The sequence below is a fragment of the Sorex fumeus genome, unplaced genomic scaffold, assembly GCF_029834395.1.
Source record: "Sorex fumeus unplaced genomic scaffold, SorFum_2.1 ptg000050l, whole genome shotgun sequence".
Classification (NCBI taxonomy): domain Eukaryota; kingdom Metazoa; phylum Chordata; class Mammalia; order Eulipotyphla; family Soricidae; genus Sorex; species Sorex fumeus.
The window spans coordinates 11,991,125-12,010,491 of record NW_026606107.1 but is presented as its reverse complement, the minus strand read 5'-3'; the positions used below and the strand labels follow the sequence as shown (position 1 = coordinate 12,010,491).

The window sequence follows — 19,367 nt, the reverse complement described above, 5'->3', positions numbered from 1 at the left end:
TCATCCTCAATGGGGAAAAACTGAGAGCCTTCCCTCTAAGATCAGGGATGAGACAGGGATGCCCACTCTCTCCACTGCTGTTCAATATAGTACTGGAAGTACTTGCAATAGCGATTAGGCAGGAAAAAGATATTAAGGGCATTCAGGTAGGAAAGGAAGAAATCAAGCTCTCACTATTCGCAGATGATATGATACTCTACTTAGAGAACCCAATAACTTCCACCAAAAAACTCCTAGAAACAATAGACTCGTATAGTAAAGTTGCAGGTTATAAAATCAATACCCAAAAGTCCATGGCTTTCCTATACGCAAACAGTGAGAGAGAAGAAAGCAACATGAAAAAAACAATCCCATTCACAATTGTGCCCCAGAAAATCAAGTACCTAGGAATCAGCTTAACTAAGGAAGTAAAGGACCTGTACAAAGAAAACTACAAAATGCTACTTCAGGAAATAAAAGAGGACATGAGGAAATGGAAAGATATCCCCTGCTCATGGGTCGGGAGACTTAACATTGTCAAAATGGCAATACTACCGAAAGCATTGTATAAATTCAATGCAATCCCTATAAGGATACCCATGACATTCTTCAAAGAAATGGAGCAAACACTCTTGAAATTTATATGGAACAATAAGCCCCCACGAATAGCTAAAGCAATTCTTGGGAAAAAGAAAATGGGAGGAATCAACCTCCCGAACTTCAAACTGTACTACAAAGCAGTAATAATTAAAACAGCATGGTATTGGAACAAAGGCAGAACTGCAGACCAATGGAACAGGGTTGAAAACACTGACATCTCTCCTCAATCATATGCTCATCTAATCTTTGATAAAGGTGCAAGTAATGTGAAGTGGAGTAAGGAAAGCCTCTTTAATAAATTGTGTTGGCATCACTGGACGGCTACATGCAAAAAAATAGGCTCAGAACTCTGCCTAACACCATGTACAAAAGTAAGATCAAAATGGATTAAAGACCTCAACATCAGACCAGAAACCATAAGGTACATTGAAGATAAAGTTGGCAAAACCCTCCATGACATTGAAGCTAATGGTATCTTCAAAGATGCCACGCCACTGGCCGAGCAAGTGAAAACAGAGATAGATAAATGGGACTATCTTAAACTAAGAAGCTTCTGCACCTCCAAAGAAACAGTGACCAAAATACAAAGACAGTCTACAGAATGGGAAAGGATATTCACCGAATACACATCTGACAAGGGGTTGATATCCAGGATATACAAAATACTGGTTAAACTCCATAAGAAGAAAACATCCAACCCCATCCAAAAATGGGGCAATGAAATGAAGAGAAACTTTCTCAAAGAAGAAATCCGAATGGCAAAAAAGCACATGAGAAAATGCTCTACATCATTAATCATCAGGGAGATGCAGATCAAAACCACAATGAGATACCATCTCACACCTCAGAGACTGGCCCACATTCAAAAGAACAAAAGCAACCGATGCTGGCGTGGATGTGGCGAGAAAGGGACACTCCTTCACTGTTGGTGGGAATGTCCATTAGTTCAGCCCTTCTGGAAAACAGTATGGACGATTCTCAAAAAATTAGAAATTGAGCTCCCATTTGAGCCAGCAATACCACTCCTGGGAATATATCCCAGAGAGGCAAAAATGTATAGTCGAAGTGACATCTGCACTTGTTTGTTCATTGCAGCACTCTTTACAATAGCCAGAAACTGGAAGAAACCTGAATGCCCAAGAACAGATGACTGGTTAAAGAAACTTTGGTACATCTACACAATGGAGTACTATGTAGCTCTTAGAAAAGATGAAGTCATGAAATTTACATACAAGTGGTACAATATGGAAAGTATCATGCTAAGCGAAATGAGTCAGAAAGAGAGGGATAGACATAGAAAGATTGCATTCATCTGGGGGATATAAAGTAACAAAGTATGAGATTAATACCCAAGAATAGCTGAGATCAGCACCAGGAGGATTACTCCATAACTTAGAGGCCAGCCGGGTATCCTAGAGGAAAGGGCAGTTCAGATAGAGAAGGGAGCACCAAATAAAGGATGTTTGGAGGATCCTCCCAGGAGGGGAGATGCATGTCGAAAGTAGACTATGGACTGAACATGTTTGCCACTCAATGCCTCTTTTGCAGACCACAACACCCAAAAGGAGAGAGAGAACACAGGGGATTGCCCTGCCACAGAGACAGGGGGGAGGGGGGGATGGGGGTGGGAGGGATATTATCCATGGTGGTGGAAAATGGGCACTGGTGGAGGGATGGGTATCTGATCATTGTATAATTGAATCCAAAGCACAAAAAATTGTAAATCTACAACTTAAAAAAAATAAAATAAAATAAAGGGGGAAAAAAATGCAAGCATATATATAAAGTGATAGTTATTTTGTCACAGAGGCTATTTAGAAGCAAAAAAATGAGACATCAGTTCATTTTACAGGTTAGGGAAGTATTAATGATTTTCTTACCTCAAACCATTTCATTTTGACACATATGACAAAATATTTCACAAAATTAGCTTAATAACAGACTTTTTTTTTGAAATTTAATTTTATCTTGCACATTTTTGTATAAAAAGTTTATCTAAAAACTCCTATCAATTTAATCCAATTAAACATAGGGCAAAAAAGTATTATTAGTACTATAATAATAATTAAAGGTAAAGGCCCTCCCGTTGTTCATCGATTTGCTCGAGCGGGCCCAGTAACGTCTCCATTGGAGACTTTGTTGTTACTGTGTTTGGCATATCAAATACGTCACGGGGAGCTTACCAGGCTCTGCCGTGTGAGCGAGATACTCTCGGTAGCTTGCTGGGCTCTCCGAGAGGGGCGGAGGAATCGAACTCGGGTCGGCCATGTTGGCTGTGTGCAAGGCAAACGCCCTACCGCTGTGCTATAGGTAATTATAGGTATATAATTAATTTTATAGATAAAAACAAATTACATATGGCAAATGAACAGAGATGGATCATCTGTAAGTAACATGGATTAGAATTTCTCAATGTCATCTGTCTAAATCATTTGGCATGTTTGTTTAAAGATAGTTTGTAAAAATTATTTTAGTTTCATTGTATTGTAATATTTTATTGAGAATCTACCTTATTCATTTTAAGTAGTACCTTCAGCAATCTCTATGTTCACTAAAATTTCATAGGCAAAATTATGCAAAACTGTTTGCATAATTTTATGAAGATAAATTATGCATGCTCATCATGCATTCATAAGATAACCCCAGGAGACAAAACCTAAACAGAGAATATTAATAAGATAAAAGTAAAGCACGCCAATCCCGACACCCTCCAGCAGGGGACACCTGCCGCAGCTCCGTGGGACTGTCCATCACCTAATCGGCCTCTCCCCTCCAGGTGGGTAGGGGGAGCCTATGACAGGATCGCCGATACTCCCCCCCAGTCCCGCGCCTTTTCCTGCTGAACCCGACACCCTACAGCTGGGGACACCTACCACAGTCTTCCCAAAAACAAAAGCCCAGGTCCAGATGGATTCACTAACGAATTTTTCCAAACATTTAAAGAGGACCTACTGCCAGTCCTTCTCAAGCTTTTCCAGGAAATTGAAAAAACAGAAACTCTCCCAAACAGTTTCTACGAAGCCCATATCTCTATAATACCAAAAGGAAACAACGACACCACAAGAAAAGAAAACTACAGGCCAATATTCCTGATGAACACGGATGAGAAGATTCTGAACAAAATACTAGCAAATAAAATTCAACAACTCATCAAAAATATCATACACCATGATCAAGTGGGATTCATCCCAGGGATGCAAGAACGGTTTAACATTCGGAAATCAATCAACAAAATCCATCATATCAACAAAAAAAGATAAAAATAATATGATCATATCAATAGATGCAGAGAAAGCATTTGACAAGATCCAGCACCCCTTTATGATGAAAACCCTCGGCAAATAGGGGATATAGGGGACTTTCCTCAATATAGTTAAATCCATCTACCGTAACCCTACAGCAAGCATCATCCTCAATGGGGAAAATGGAGAGCCTTCTCCCTAAGATCAGAGTCGAGACAAGGATGCCCACTGTCTCCACTACTGTTCAACATATTACTGGAAGTACTTGCAATAGCGATTAGGCAAGAAAAAGAGATTAAGGACATCCAAATAGGAAAGGAAGATATCAAGCTCTCACTATTCACAGATGATATGATACTATACTTAGAGAACCCTAAAACCTCTACAAAGAAACTCCTAGAAACGATAGACTTGTATAGTAAAGTTGCAGGCTATAAAATCAATACCCAAAAGTCTATTGCTTTCCTATATGAAAATAGAGAGAAGAAAATGTCATGAAGAAAAAAATCACATTCACAATTGTATGCCAGAAAATCAACTACCTAGGAACTAGTTTAACTAAGGAAGTAAAGGACCTGTGCAAAGAAACCTACAAAACGCTGCTTCAGGAAATAAGAGGACGCGAGGAAATGGAAAATTATCCCCTGTTCATGGATTGGGGGAATTAATATTGTCAAAATGGCAATAATTCCCAAAGCACTGTACAAATTCAATGCGATCCCTATTAGGATATCAATGACATTCTTCAAAGAAATGGAGCAAACACTCCTGAAATTTACATGAAACAATAAGCCCCCACGAATAGCTAAAGCAATTCTTGGGAAAAAGAAAATTGGAATTAACCACCTGAACCTGAAACTCTACTACAAAGCAGTAATAATTAAAATATTATGGTACTGGAACAAAGGCAGAGATAGAGACCTATGGAACAGGGTTGAATATACTGACATATCCCCTCAAGCATATCATCTAATCTTTGATAAAGGGACAAGTAATGCGAAGTGTAGTAAGGAAAGCCTTTTTAACAAATGGTGCTGGCAAAACCGGATGACAACATGCAAAAAACTGGGCTTAGATCTCTGCCTCACACCATGTACAAAAGTAAGATCAAAATGGATCAAAGACCTCAAAATAAGGTACAATGAAGACAAAGTTGGCAAAACCCTCCATGACATTGAAGCTAATGGTGTCTTCAAAGATGTCACGCCACTGGCCAAGCAAGTGAAAACAGAGATAGACAAATGGGACTATCTTAAACTAAGAAGCTTCTAAACCTCAAAAGAAACAGTGACCAAAATACAAATACAGTCTACAGAATGGGAAAGAATATTCTCCAAATACACATCCGACAAAGGGTTGATATAAAGGATATACAAAGTACTGTTTGAACTCCAAAATAAGAAAACACCCAACCCCATAAAAAAGTGGGCAACGAAATGATCAGATATTTTCTCAGAGAAGAAATCCGAATGGCTAAAAGGCACATGAGAAAATGCTCTACATCACTAATCATCAGGGGGATGTAGATCAAAACAACAGTGAGATATCACTTCACACCACAGAGAGTGGCCCGCATTCAAAAGAACAATAGCAACCTGTTTTGGTGTGGATGTGGAGAGAAAGGGACCCACCTTCAATGCTGGTGGGAATGCTGACTGGTTCAACCCTTTTGGAAAACTTTATGGACGATTCTCAAAAAATTAAAAATTGAGCTCCTATTTGACCCAGAAATACTACTCCTGGGAATATACCCCGGAGAGGCAAAAAAGTATAGTCGAAGTGACAACTGCACTTGTTTATTCATTGCAGCAGTGTTTGCAATAGCTAGAATATGGAAAAAACCTGAGTGCCCGAGAACAGATGACTGGTTAAAGAAACGTTGGTACATCTACACAATGGAGTACTATGTATCATTTAGAAAAAAATGAAGTCATGAAATTTACTTACAAGTGGTACTATGTGAAAAATATCATGCTAAGTAAAATGACTCAGAAAGAAAGGGACATGCATAGAAAGATTGCATTCATCTGGGTAACATAAAGTAACAAAATAAGAGACTAACACCTAAGAACAGCTGTGATAAATACCAGGTTGTTCACTCCATGACTTAGAGGCCAGCCGCACTCTCTAGGGGTAAAGGCAGCTCAGATAGGGAAGGGACCACCAAATAAAAGGTGCTAGGAAGATCTGTCCAGGATGAGAGATGCATGCTGAAAGTAGCCTATAGACCGAACATGATTGCCACCCAATGTCTCTTCTGCAGACCACAGCACCCAAAAGGAGAGATAGAACAAAATGAAGTGCCCTGCCACAGATGCAGGGTGGGATGGGGGATGGAGGGTGGGAGGGATACTGGGATTTGTGGAGGTGGATAATTGGCACTGTTGGTGGGGTCGGTACTCGATCACTGTATAACTGAAACTCAAGCACAACAACTTGTAAGTCTACAACTGTACCTCATGGTGTTTCACTAACAAAACAAAAAACAAAAAAGTAAATAAATATTGCACAATACAACATATATTTTAGTAAAGTTGATACTGAAGGCACTTGTTGACAGGTACACCAGTCAATAAAACTGCAAATTCTCTGTATAAAAGATTTTAAAGGCACATATTTATGACAGAACATAGTACTGTGCAAGTAATGAGTTAAAATGAAAGTCCATGAAAATCTTTGGATAAATTGCTGGATTTCTTTTAAATGTAACATTTTTATAAATATGATGGCAAACATGGACCTAAATCACAGGATTCTGTTGAAGATAAAATACATCTGCATTGTACAGCACTGTCCTCCCATTGTTCATTGATTTGGGCCCAATACCATCTCCATTTTCAGACTTGCTGTTACTGTGTTTGGCATATCGAATACATCACTGGTAGCTTGCAAGGCTTTGGTCTGTGGGCAAGATATTCTCGGTAGCTTGCCAAGCTCTCCAAGAGGGGCGGAATAATTGAACCTGGCTTGACTTGGCTGGCTGCACTCAAAGCAAACGCCCTACCACTGTGCTATCACTCCAGCCCATAAAATACATCAATGCATATAAAATTCTAAAAGTAGTACTTTTACATAATAATATACCTATGTTTATATAAAGAACTGGCAGAGGACCCAGGTGTGTGGGACCCGGGGCTGAGATCTCCAAGCCTGCACGGTTTGGGACTGGACCTGCCAGTAACTAGACAGTTACACCCACCAACTGCCGTGTAACCCCAACAACGACCAGGATCCAGAGATTATCACACCAAGCTCCCATGAGAGAATAAGGAAGAGTCTCTTACCCTTTGCCTGACTGTCCTCACCAGGGCCCAACAGCTGAAGACCTCCAGGCCCCAGCCAAGGTCATGCTGGGACCACTCTCCACACACTTAGATGAGCCTCATGCATAAAAGAACTGGTAGAGGAACCCAGGTGTGTGGGACCCGGGGATGAGATCTCCAATCCTGCACGGTTTGGGACTGGACCTGCCAGTAACAAGAGAGTTACACCCACCAAATGCCGTGTAACCCCCAAAACGGCCAGGATCCAGAGATTATAACACCAAGCTCCCGACCTTTTATTTGCATTCATTTAATTTTTCAGGGTACCTTAAATATCCCACCCATACGGCAGAGCCTGGCAAGCTATCCGTGGTCTATTTGATATTTGATATGCCAAATCCAGTAAAAAAATGGATCTCATTTCCCTGACCCTGAATACAGCAGAGTCGAGAAGGATGGGGAAGGAGAGGCTGATAAAATCCCAAGGCAGAAAAAGGCTGCCAAAACGAAGAAAGACAAAAATGATTGTCTGTACTTTTAATGCATGCACGCTAGCATCTGATGCATCCATCGAAGACCTGATTGTACAATCGCGAAAGATCAAGTACGACATCATTGGTCTGACCGAAACGAGAAGACATCAATCACATCAAGCCGTTTCCAACACTGGAGAAGAACTGTTCCTTGGAACATGTGACAAAAGAGGCGTCAGTGGTGTCAGTATCCTTGTCAACACAAACTTAGCCATGAGCATTGATTCATTCGAATGCCTAACAATCCGAATCAAACGATTACACTTGAATAGATGTGGCTCACTACCAGCAGTTTCTATCTTTGCTGTCTATGCACCAACATCCAATTATGGCGAAAGAGAAATTGAGAAGTTCTACATGGAGCTGGAGAAGTTCTATAAAGAAGATCACACCTTCTATAAGATCATTGTCAGTGATTGTAATGCCAAGATAGGATCAAGAAGATCAGTTGATGAACTCCACATCGGGACCCATGACCTAGAATGGAACGAACAGGGTGAGAGACTGTCTGAGTTCATCATGTCAACCAAGACCTTCCATGGTAACTCACAGTTACAAAAGGCTGAATCTAAACGTTGGACAGGGGAATCTCCTGGTGGACGGTTCTACAATGAAATACCACATCATATTCAATCGGCGGTTTTGCCTAACCAATGTTGCTGTTGTCCCAAAATTCCAAACGGGATCGGACCACCGTCTTCTTCAGGCAAAATTCTACCTCACAGAACGGGGAGAAAAGAATGCAAAGTTTAAGAAGAGAACTCCCAGAATGACCACCAACTGGGAGCTCTTTGGCTCTGTTGCGGCAACATGGGAAGATGCCATCATTGACAACATTGATGAGGAATACGATCGAATGATTCAGCACCTCCATGATTGTGCAAGGAATGCCAAGAGAGAGATAACCACAAAAAACGCCTTTCTTTGAACACTCTTGAACTTATTAGTCAACGTGGCTTGGCACTTGCCTCAGGCAACCGCGAGCGAACGTCTGAGCTGGCAAAACAATGCAGAGAAGCCATCAAGGATGACCTCAAAGACAGGAGAGCAGCGGTGCTGGTAGATGTGGCAGAAGCCGGGAAAAGCATTCGTAATGCCCGCCTGTCCTTCAACAACTACAAGACCAAGATGACTGCTCTCCGACATCCTGATTGATCTGTCTCATCTTCCAGAAGTGCAATGCAGAAGATTATCCATGACTTCTATTCAGATCTCTTTAATAGTCAATTCCACTTGCCCACATACCACATTCTGCATGATGGATATATCGTTCCCAATGTTCTCCCTTCCGAAATCCAACATGCTATCTTGTCAGTAAAGAAACAAAGAGCACCTGGCCCAGACAAGATTAGACCTGAACACCTGAAGAACTTACCATCAGTACTCATCAATACACTGGCTCAGGTCTTCACATGCTACCTGTCTGAATTCAAGGTTCCGCCCCAATGGAAAACCAGTAGGACTGTACTACTATACAAGAAGGGAGACATCCACGACATTGGCAAACATCGTCCAATCTGCCTATTGTCTGTCATCTACAAACTGTTCACTCGACTCATCCTGAATAGGATTAGTAGAACACTAGATGAAGGACAACCATGTGAACAAGCCAGGTTCCGAAAAGGATTCAGTACCATCGACCATATCCACACGATTACTAAGCTCATTGAGGTTTCTCAGGAGTTCAAGATGCCGCTCTGTCTAATGTTCATTGATTTAAGAAGGCCTTTGATTCTGTTGAGACGGAAGCGGTCATTGCAGCCCTAGCCAATCAGGGCGTACAAACTCAATATATCAGGATCCCTTGTGAGCTCTATTACGGATTCACTACCAGGATCTCACCATTCTACAAAGAAGTAATCATCCATGTCAAGAGAGGGGTTCGGAAGGGTGATACCATTTCACCAAAACTCTTCAGTGCCACCCTCGAGAACATCATGCGACGACTGGAATGGGAAGGAATGGGAGTGAAGATAGATGGTCGGCAACTACACCACTTCCGCTTTGCTGATGACATCGTTCTAATAACACCAAACATCAGCCAAGCGGCACAAATGCTGACCGACTTCGACCATGAGTGTGGAAAGGTCGGACTACAGCTGAATCTTACGAAGACAATGTTTATGAGAAACAGCCTCGTTCCTGACACTCCATTCACTCTCAACGGAACCACCATCTCCGAATGCAACAGTTATATATACCTAGGTCGAGAAATCAACATGATATATGACCTGGCACCTGAGTTGCGCAGGAGGAAGAGAGAGGCTTGGAATGCCTTTACGAGTGTTGAAGAAATAACCAAGAGGACAAAGAACCTCCAGCTACGAGCACATCTCTTCGATTCTACTATTCTTCCTGCATTAGCATATGCCTCAGAGAACCTGGGCCCTACGAAAATAGGATGAGAACACTATTCGGGTCTCTCTAAGAGGAATCAAAAGAGCTATGCTTGGAATACCACGATTCACTCAAATGAGAGATAGAATACAGAGTTCTGATCTCCGTCAAAGCTCAAGAATCAGGGAAGCTGTCTCATTTGCCAAGGCATCAAAAATCAGATGGACTGGACATGTAATGAGGTTTACAGACAACCGCTGGACTAGAGACATTACTGACTGGATTCCACGGGACTTCAAAGGATCACGTGGACGCCCACCTACAAGATGGTCAGACTTCTTTGTCAAGACCCTGAATGAATGGTTTGAGGCTCTGTATGTTCCTAAAACGAACAGATGCCATTGGGCTACGCTAGCATGCGACAGGGATGAATGGAGACGTTACTGGCACCCGCTTGAGTAAATCGATGAATAACGGGACAAGTGATGTTTATATAAAGTACGTTATATACATTAGTAGTAAATGGGTATTTGTTGTTGTTTGGAGGCCACATGGAAACTTGGAATAACAAGGACTGTTGCTACTCATGTGTGCATGTTCAGGCATCACTAATGGACCATGTTGTGCCAGAGATTAAAACATGGCCTACTGCATGAAAATAAAATACTGCAGATATTTCTCTAGTCTTTGTATGTTCTAAATATTTATGTTGCTAATACAATGTTATTGTAAATGTACAGACTTCAAAGTACCCTATGAATGAAAATAAAACTAGATCATTTCATCAATCTTAAAAGACTCAGTTATGTAATATTATGTTTAGTACACAAAGTTACCTCACACATTTGAAGCATCACCAGATTTTTAACTGAGCTAATTATTTTAACATGGATTGATTGATGACAATTATATTAAATTGTTGTCACATTTATCTGTGTAAAGATAAAAATTATAACGCATTCTGGATAGCAATTGTAAAGCATATTGTTGCTCTAGCCATGCTTGCATTATTAAACATTACTATTACAGAAGGGGGCTGGAGTGATAGCACAGCGGTAAGGTGTTTGCCTTGCGCGCAGTCAGCCCGGCAGAGCCGGGTTCGATTCTTCCACCCCTCTCGGAGAGCCCGGCAAGCTACAGAGAGTATCTTTCCCGCACGTCAAAGCCTGGCAAGCTACCCGTGATGTATTCAATTTGCCAAACACAGTAACAACAAGTTTCACGATGGAGATGTTACTGGGTCCACTTGAGCAAATTGATGAGCAACGGAAGGACAGTGACAGTGACAGTGACTATTACGGAAGGTTTTTAAGGTTTTAAAAGTTTATCACAGGTGGTCATGGAGAGTATCATATTAAGTGAAATGAATCAGAAAGAGAGGAACACACAAGAAATTGCTGCATTTATTTGTGGAATATAAAATGACATAATATGAGACTATTACCTAAGGACAGTGGAGACAAGGACCATGAAGAATGCTCCATGGTTGGAATCCTGCCTCCATGAGCTGGGGAGGAAGGCAGCTGGGATAGAGAAGGGATCACTAAGTCAATGATGGTTGGAGGGAGATGTGTGCTAAAAGTAGATAAAGGAACAAACATGATGGCCTCTCAGTATCTGTACTGTAAACCATAAGGCCCAAAAGTAAAGATAGAGAGAGAAGAAGAAAACTGTTCCCATAGAGGCAGAGTATGAGTTCAGGTTGGAGGGGCGGGATGGATGTTGGGAACTTTGGTGGTGGGAAATGTTCACTTGTGGACAGATGGGTGTTCGATCATTATATGACTGAAACTCAATCATAAAAGCTTTACAACTGTAAAGCTCATGGTGACTAAATAAAAAATAAATAAACATACAATAAACAAAAATAAATAAATAAAATATAAATAAATAAACAAAAATTTGTCCCAGGGAAAACTTGAATGGATAGTGAGAGATGCTGATATGACAAAGTGAAAATCACAGAATCAATCTTAAACAAGAATACCAGTTACAATGTTTATGTGATGTGAAATTTAGTGTCACTATTCAACAATTCATGACTATATTTTCTACTTAAGTATCTATTTTATTTTAAGGTATAAGAAAAATTTGTTTCAAGACCAAAGTTGCATTGATCAATAAATAGATACTCAGACATACACTGTTCTTCATTTATTTTGGGGACCACAATCAGAGATGTTCAGAGGTTACTCCTTGATAGACACTAGTGATACTGGTGGTGCTCAACCTTATGAGATAATGGGAACCTCTAGGAACACATCTGGGATTACTCAGGGTTGCCATCAACAAACCTTGGGAAGCTTAATCTGATAAAGAAACTAATACATGTGTACTTGAGAACTATAAATAATTTCTATTCCCCTGAGCATTTTTATAAGTTTAACTAAATACACTAACCATTACACATACTAAATAAATGGAAACAATATTTAATACCATGCATAGAAATTATCACAAAATAGACCAAATACTTAGATATTAGACCAGAATACATACTATATATAAATTGTATAATGTATTCAATAAAGAGATCAAACAAGTTGTACAGCATAATATTCTCTCATATTTCTCTTTATTGACTTTCACCTGTGCAATTATTAAATCACATAAAATTATTACATTACAAAAATACATCAGGGGTTATTATAACATGTCAAAAATATTTATTATCCTGATTTTCAATGCCAATTATTTCATTCACTATTATACTTTCTATATTCAACAATTTATATGAGAATTTCATTAGTCAGTGGGAGAGGGGACTGACATGGAATGATTTGACTCATTTGTGGGATATATGTAGAAACACAGTATGACACTGTTACCTAAGGAAAGTGGAAAAAAGAGCAAGGAGTAATTATCTATGGTTGGAGACTTGCCAGAAGTGGGGGTGATAATAAAGCAGCTAGGATAGAGACTGTAATGCTATGCCAAAATAAGCTGAAAAGGGTCACTCTGGAGAAAAACGTGAGTGTTGAAGTAGGAAAGGGGACAACAATGATAACATGTCAGTAATTGTGTTGCAAACCATAATGCACATAAGGAGAGAAAGATAAGAAGAAAAAGTGGAAGAAGAGGAAGGAGGAGAAGAAAAAGAAGAAGAACAACAACCAAAACAACAAGAAGAACAAAAACTAGAAGACCAGGAACAAGAAGAAAAGAAGAAAAAGAAGGAGAAGATGAAGAAACAGGAGAGAAAAAAAAGAATACAAGGAGGAGAAGGAGGAGGAGAAACAAGATAAGGAACAGGATAAGAAAAAAGAAACGTAGAAGGAGGAAAAGAAGAAGGAATAGAGGAAGACGAAACAGTAGTGGAAGAAGGGAAAGAAAAAGAAAATGAAAGAGAAGGAGTATGAGGAAGAGAATGATAAGACGGAGAAAAAAAGATATGGAAGAGGAGAGAGAAGCAGAAGTAGAAGAAAAAAGAAGAAAAAGACAAAGAAGAAGAGGAGTAGGTGGAGGAAGAAGAGGAAGAAGAGGATGATGTAGGTAGAAGGATTAAGAAAGGAAGAAAAAGAGCAAGAATAAATAGAAGAAAAAGAAGATGAAGAAGGAAAAAGAATAAAGGAGAGGAGAAAGAGAAAAAGGAGATGTGGAAGAAGACACTGAAGAAACAGAAGGAATGGAAGGAGAAAAAGGAGGAGAAAGAAGTAGAATAAAGAAGAGAAGCCTCTTTCTGTTCATCCCGAACGCCATGTCCAGTTTTCTTATCCTCCCACATCAGTCAATATTCGAACCCAAGACTTTGCTTTCCCCGCATACACGCTCCAGGCATCCCCTAGGACCATGGGCCATCCACCACCCCTGAGTTTCTTCTTGTTCTTCTCTTCCCAGGTTGTACCCCCCACAAACACCAGGTATTTGTAGGGGGCATGTCTTCTGCAGAAATGGGCGTGGCCTGATTTTGGAAACAGGCAAATTATTTATACCCAACAATCTCGTGCAACATCTCAGCCTCCATACCACCACACCAACATGAAGAAACAACTCAAATCCCCACCATGAGGAGAGGACGATGAAGAGTCCAGAAGCCTCATTAGGTGTTCTTCACTTAAGGGAGCTATCTGAGAAAGAATTCAGATATGAAGTAATGAAGATGCTCAATGGACTTAATGAAACAGTGAGACAAATATCCAGTAAATTAAAGGAGGATATGAAAGAAACAATCAAGAAAAGCAGGAAGAAATGAGGCGGAAATTGCAAAGCTACACACAGAAATGTCACAAATAAAAGATTCAGTCGATGAAATAAAAAACTCAGTGTTTGCCCACAACAGTAAAATTGCTACAGCTGAACAGAATCAATGAGCTGGAAGATTATCTTCAGGAAACCTACAGGCAACAACAAACAATGGCAAGGGACGTCAAAAATAGCTCTAGGAGGAGGAGGAGGAAGAAGAAGGGGAGGGAGAGAATGAGGTAGGAAGAAGAAGGATTACGAATAGGAAGAAAAAGAGGAAGATTAAATAGAAGAAAAAGAAGATGAGAAAAGGCTTTGGAGCGAATAAGATTCTAGGGTAAGATTCCAAGAGGAACATTAGAATCATTGGAATACCAGAAGGTCAGGGAAACAGACCCATTGAAAAAGCCATGGTTAAACAAATCATTTCTGAAAAGTTACCAAAGGTGAACAGATTCACGGAGCCTGATGGGTGCCATCTAAAAGAGACCCTAACAAAAACACTCCAAGACACACCATAGTTAGAATGATGGATGCCAGGGACAGAGACACAATAGTACAAGCAATAAGGTCAAAGAAGGAAATCACATACAAAGTCGAACCCATTAGATTCACAGCAGATCTATCAGAGGAAACCCTCCAAGCCCGAAGGCAAGGTGGGATATAGTGAAAAAACACACTGAAATGAACGCTTTCCCAAAAATACTTTTTCCAGTTAAAATCTCACTCAAACTCGAAGGAAAGGTACCCTATTTTCTGGATAAACAATAGGTCAGGAACTTCAGAGACTCAAAACCAAACCTAAAAGAGGGGCTAAAGGGGCTACTGTAATACAAGAAAAAACCCTACAAGCATAAAGAACCCTTAAAGAAAGATGATACAAACCCCCATAACAATAATATCTCTCAAAGTCAATGGTCTAAATTCACCAATTAAGAGACACAGAATGGCAAAATAGATTCAGAGACAGAAACCAAAATTCTGCTGCCTAAAAGAAACACATCTGAACAATCACAACAAACACAGAATCAAAGTCGGTAGATGGAAAACAACCCTGCAAGCAAACAACCACTCAAAAAAGCTGGAGAGGCCCTACCAGTATCGGAAAACATAGATTTAAGGTTCAAAAGATTAAAAGGAACAGTGAAGGCCATTTTTATTAATCAACAGATATGTACAGCAGGAAGAAATCACACCCCTAAACGTATACGCACCCAATGAGGACCAGCCAAATACCTATAACAACTGCTAACAGACCTTAAGAAGGACCTTACAAGCAACACTATAGTAGTTGGAGACTTCAACACCGCCTTATTACCCCTGGATAGATCAAGAAGATTAAAACTCAGCAAGGAAATATTGGCTCTAAAGGAACAAATAGAAGACAGAGGGCTAATACATATACACAGGACTTTATATACTCACAAAAAAAGAATACACAATCTATTCCAGTGCAAATGGAACATTTTCCAGAATAGACCATTCGCTGGACCACAAAGCATACCTCAACAAAATCAGGAAGAATAGACATTGTATCAACTATCTTCTCAGACATGATGCACTGAATAAAGAAGTTAATCATGTACAGATGCAGAAAACCAAATAACTGGAAATTAAACAACTCAATGTTGAACAAAGAGCGGGTCAGGACAGAAATCAAGGAAGAAACCAAGATACCTGGAAACAAAAGAGAATGAAGACAGTAGCTACCAGAACCTGTGGGATGCAGCTAAAACGTGTTACGGGGGAAATTTATAGCTCTGAAAGCATTTTTCAGGAAGGAAGAATGGGCCCACATGAACAACTTGACATCACAGCACAAAATCTTAGAAAAGTACCAAGAAAAGGAGCCCAAATCAGGACAAGGAAAGAGATCATAAAACTTAGAGCAGAAATCAACGACATAGAAACCCCCCCAAAAAAAATCGGAAGATCAATGAAACCAAGAATTCGTTTTTCGAGAAAATAAACAAGAAAAATAAACCAATAGCAAGACTCACAATGAAAGAGAGAGAAAACCCTAAGAAACAGAATAAGAAATGAGAAGGGGAATATCACAACAGAAAACAAAGGAATTCAAAAGATAATCAGAGACTGCTTTAAAAGTCTGTATGCCACAAAACAAGAGAACCTAGAAGAAAGGGATAAATTCCTAAATTCTTATATTTGCCCAAAGTTGAATCAAGATGATCTAAAGTACCTGAATAGTACTATTAATATCAAGGAAATTGAAACTGTAGTCAAAAGTCTTCCCCAAACCAAAAGCCTATGTCCAGATGAATTCTCTAGCGAATTTTCCAAACATTTAAAGAGGACCTATTGTCAGTTCTTCTCAAGATTTTCCAGGAAATTGAAGAAATAGAAACTCTACCAAACAGAAGCGCATATCTCTCTAATAAAAAAAGGAAACAAAGAGACCACAAGAAAAGAAAACTATAGGCCAATATCCCTGATGAACATGTATGCGAAGATTCTCAACAAAATACTAGCAAATAGAACTCAAAAACTCATCAAAAAGATGATACACCATAACCAAGTGGGATTCATCACAGGGATGCAAGTGTGGTTTAATATTCAAAAATCAATCAACATCATGCATCATATCAACAAAAGAAATGATAAACACCATATGTCATATCAACAGATGCAGAGAAAGCTTATGACAAGATCCAGAACCCATTTATGATGAAAACCTTCGCAAAAATGGAAATAGAGGGATTTTCCTCAATATAGTTAAATTCATCTACCACAAGCCTATGGCAAGCATCATCCTCAATGGAGAAAAAACTAAGAGCCTTCCCTCTAAGGTAATGGAGGAGATAAGGATGCCCACTCTCTCCACTGCTCTTCAATATAGTACTGTAAGTACTTGCAATAGCGGTTAAGCAAGAAAAACATATTAAGGGTATCAGGTAGGAAAGGAAGAAGTCGAGCTCTCACTATTCACATATTATATGATACTATACTTAGAGAACCCTAAAAACTCCACCAAGAAACTCCTAGAAACAGTAGACTTGTATAGTAAAATTGCAGGCTATAAAATCAATACACAAAAGTCCATGGCTTTCCTATACGCAAATAATGAAAGAGAAGAAAGGAACATAAAAAAAATAATCCTGTTCACAATTGTGCAACAGAAAATTAAAGCTGAACTAGGATGTAAAAGACTTGTACAAAGAAAACTGCAAAAATCTACTTCAGTAAATAAAAGAAGACACACAGAAATGGAAAGACATTTCCTGGTCATGTAATGGGAGAATTAACATTGTCAAAATGGCAATACTCCCCAAACGATCACGACCATCCTGTTGTTTGTCGGTTGCCTCGAGCAGGACCCAGTAAAGTCTCCTTCATCCTAGCCCTGAGATATTTTTTAAAAGTGCCATATTCAAGGCTCTTTCGGGGTTAGGAGAATGAGACCCATCATTGTTACTGGTATTTGGCATATTGGGTAGGCCACGGGTAGTTTGCCAGACTCTGCAGTGTGGGCAGGTTATATTTTGTAGCCTGCCAGTTTGTCCAAAGTAGGAATGAAATAATAAGATGTCTTGCGGCCACATGCTTCTGGGAGCTGGGTTTTATAGTCTCTGGGTCTTGGCAGTTGATTGGATTACACGGCGCCAGGGGGCCAGTTGGTGGGTGTGACCCTTGCCTACTGGAATTTGGAGGATCTGGGTGGAGGATGCTCAGCCCCGATCTGAGCAGGCTTGGAGATCTCTACCCCGGGACCCGCATGCCTTTGTTCCTCTGCAGGTACCTTCATGCGTGTGGAGAGTGGTCTCAGCATGGTGGTGGCTGGTTCTGGAGGTCTTTGGCTGCCAGAGCCCTGGTCGGGGCAGGGAAGGAAACTCAACCGCTCCCCTCCAAGGGGCTCCGGCGAGGACAGCCAGGCATGGGGCCAGGAGACTCTGCCAAAGACTCCCCAAAGCATTGTGCAAATTCTATGCAATCCCTATAACGATACCCATAACATTTTTCAAGGAAATGGAGCAAACACTCCTGAAATTCATATGGAACAGTTAACACTCACAAATAGTTAAAGCAATTGTGGGAAAAAGAAAATGGGAGGAATCAATACCTCAAGTCATGAAATTTACATACAAGTCGTTCTACATGGAAAGTATCATGCTAAGTGAAATGAGCCAGAAAGAGAGGGACAGATACCGAAAGTCTGCACTCATCTCGGGAATATAAAGTAACAGAAGTAACCGAATGGGGGTCGAACACCCAAGAATAGTTGGGATAAGTACCAGGAGGTCTGCTTAAGGGCTTGGAAGCTGGCAGCCCATGCTGGGGGAAAAGGCAGCTCAGATAGAGAAGGGAACACCAAGTAAAGGATGTCTGGAAGACTCACTCGAGATGCGTGATGTGTGCTGAAAGTAGACTATAGACCGAGCATGATGGCTACTCAATACCTCTATTGCAAACTATAACACCCTAAAGGAAAGAAAGAGCAAAAGTGAATGCCCTGCCACAGAGGCAGTGTGGGGTGGGGACAATGGGGTGGAGAGGTGGGATGTCTTTTGGGATCATTGTTGGTAGATAATGGGCACTGGTGGAGGTATGGGTACACAATCATTGTATAATTGAAACCCAAGAATAGTGTGATCAAAAGGGAATGCCCTGCTACAAAGGCTGGGTGTTGCGAGGGGGATGGATGTGGCGGTGGGAGGGCTACTAGGATCAGTGGTGGTGGAGTATGGGCACTGGTGGAATGATGGGTACTCGATCATTGTATAACTGAAACCCCAGCATGAAACTTTTTAGGTCTACAACTGTACCTCATGGTGTTTCACTAATAACAAAAAAGAAGAAGAGGAAACAGGAGGAAGAAGAAGAGGAGAATGAAGAGTAGAATGAAAAGAGTAGATGAGAAAGAGGGTAAGAAAAAAAGGAGAAGAAAATGTAGAGGAAAAAGAAGAAAAGGAGGAGCTGGAGCAATAGTACAGGTGGTAAGGTGTTTGCCTTGCATGTGGAAGACACGGGTTTGATTTGCAGCATCCTATATAGGCTCCTGAGCACCGTCAGGAGTAATTCCTGAGTTCAAAACCAGAAGTAACCTCTGTGCGTTGCCAGGTGTGACCCAAAAGGCAAAAACAAAAGAAAAAGAAAATTAAGAAATGGTAGATAAAGAGGAAGAAGAGGAGGAAGGAGGAAAAAGAATAGGAGAAGGAAGTAGTCAAAGAAGGAGAAAAAGTAGAAGAAGGAGGAGAAGAAAAATGAGATGACTA

General features: G+C 40.3%; 1 pseudogene; it reads right to left on the bottom strand.

The window, feature by feature from the left end:
- Positions 1-19,367, bottom strand: part of LOC130032597 (ankyrin repeat domain-containing protein 49-like) — a 61,246-nt pseudogene that overhangs the window by 41,008 nt on the left and 871 nt on the right.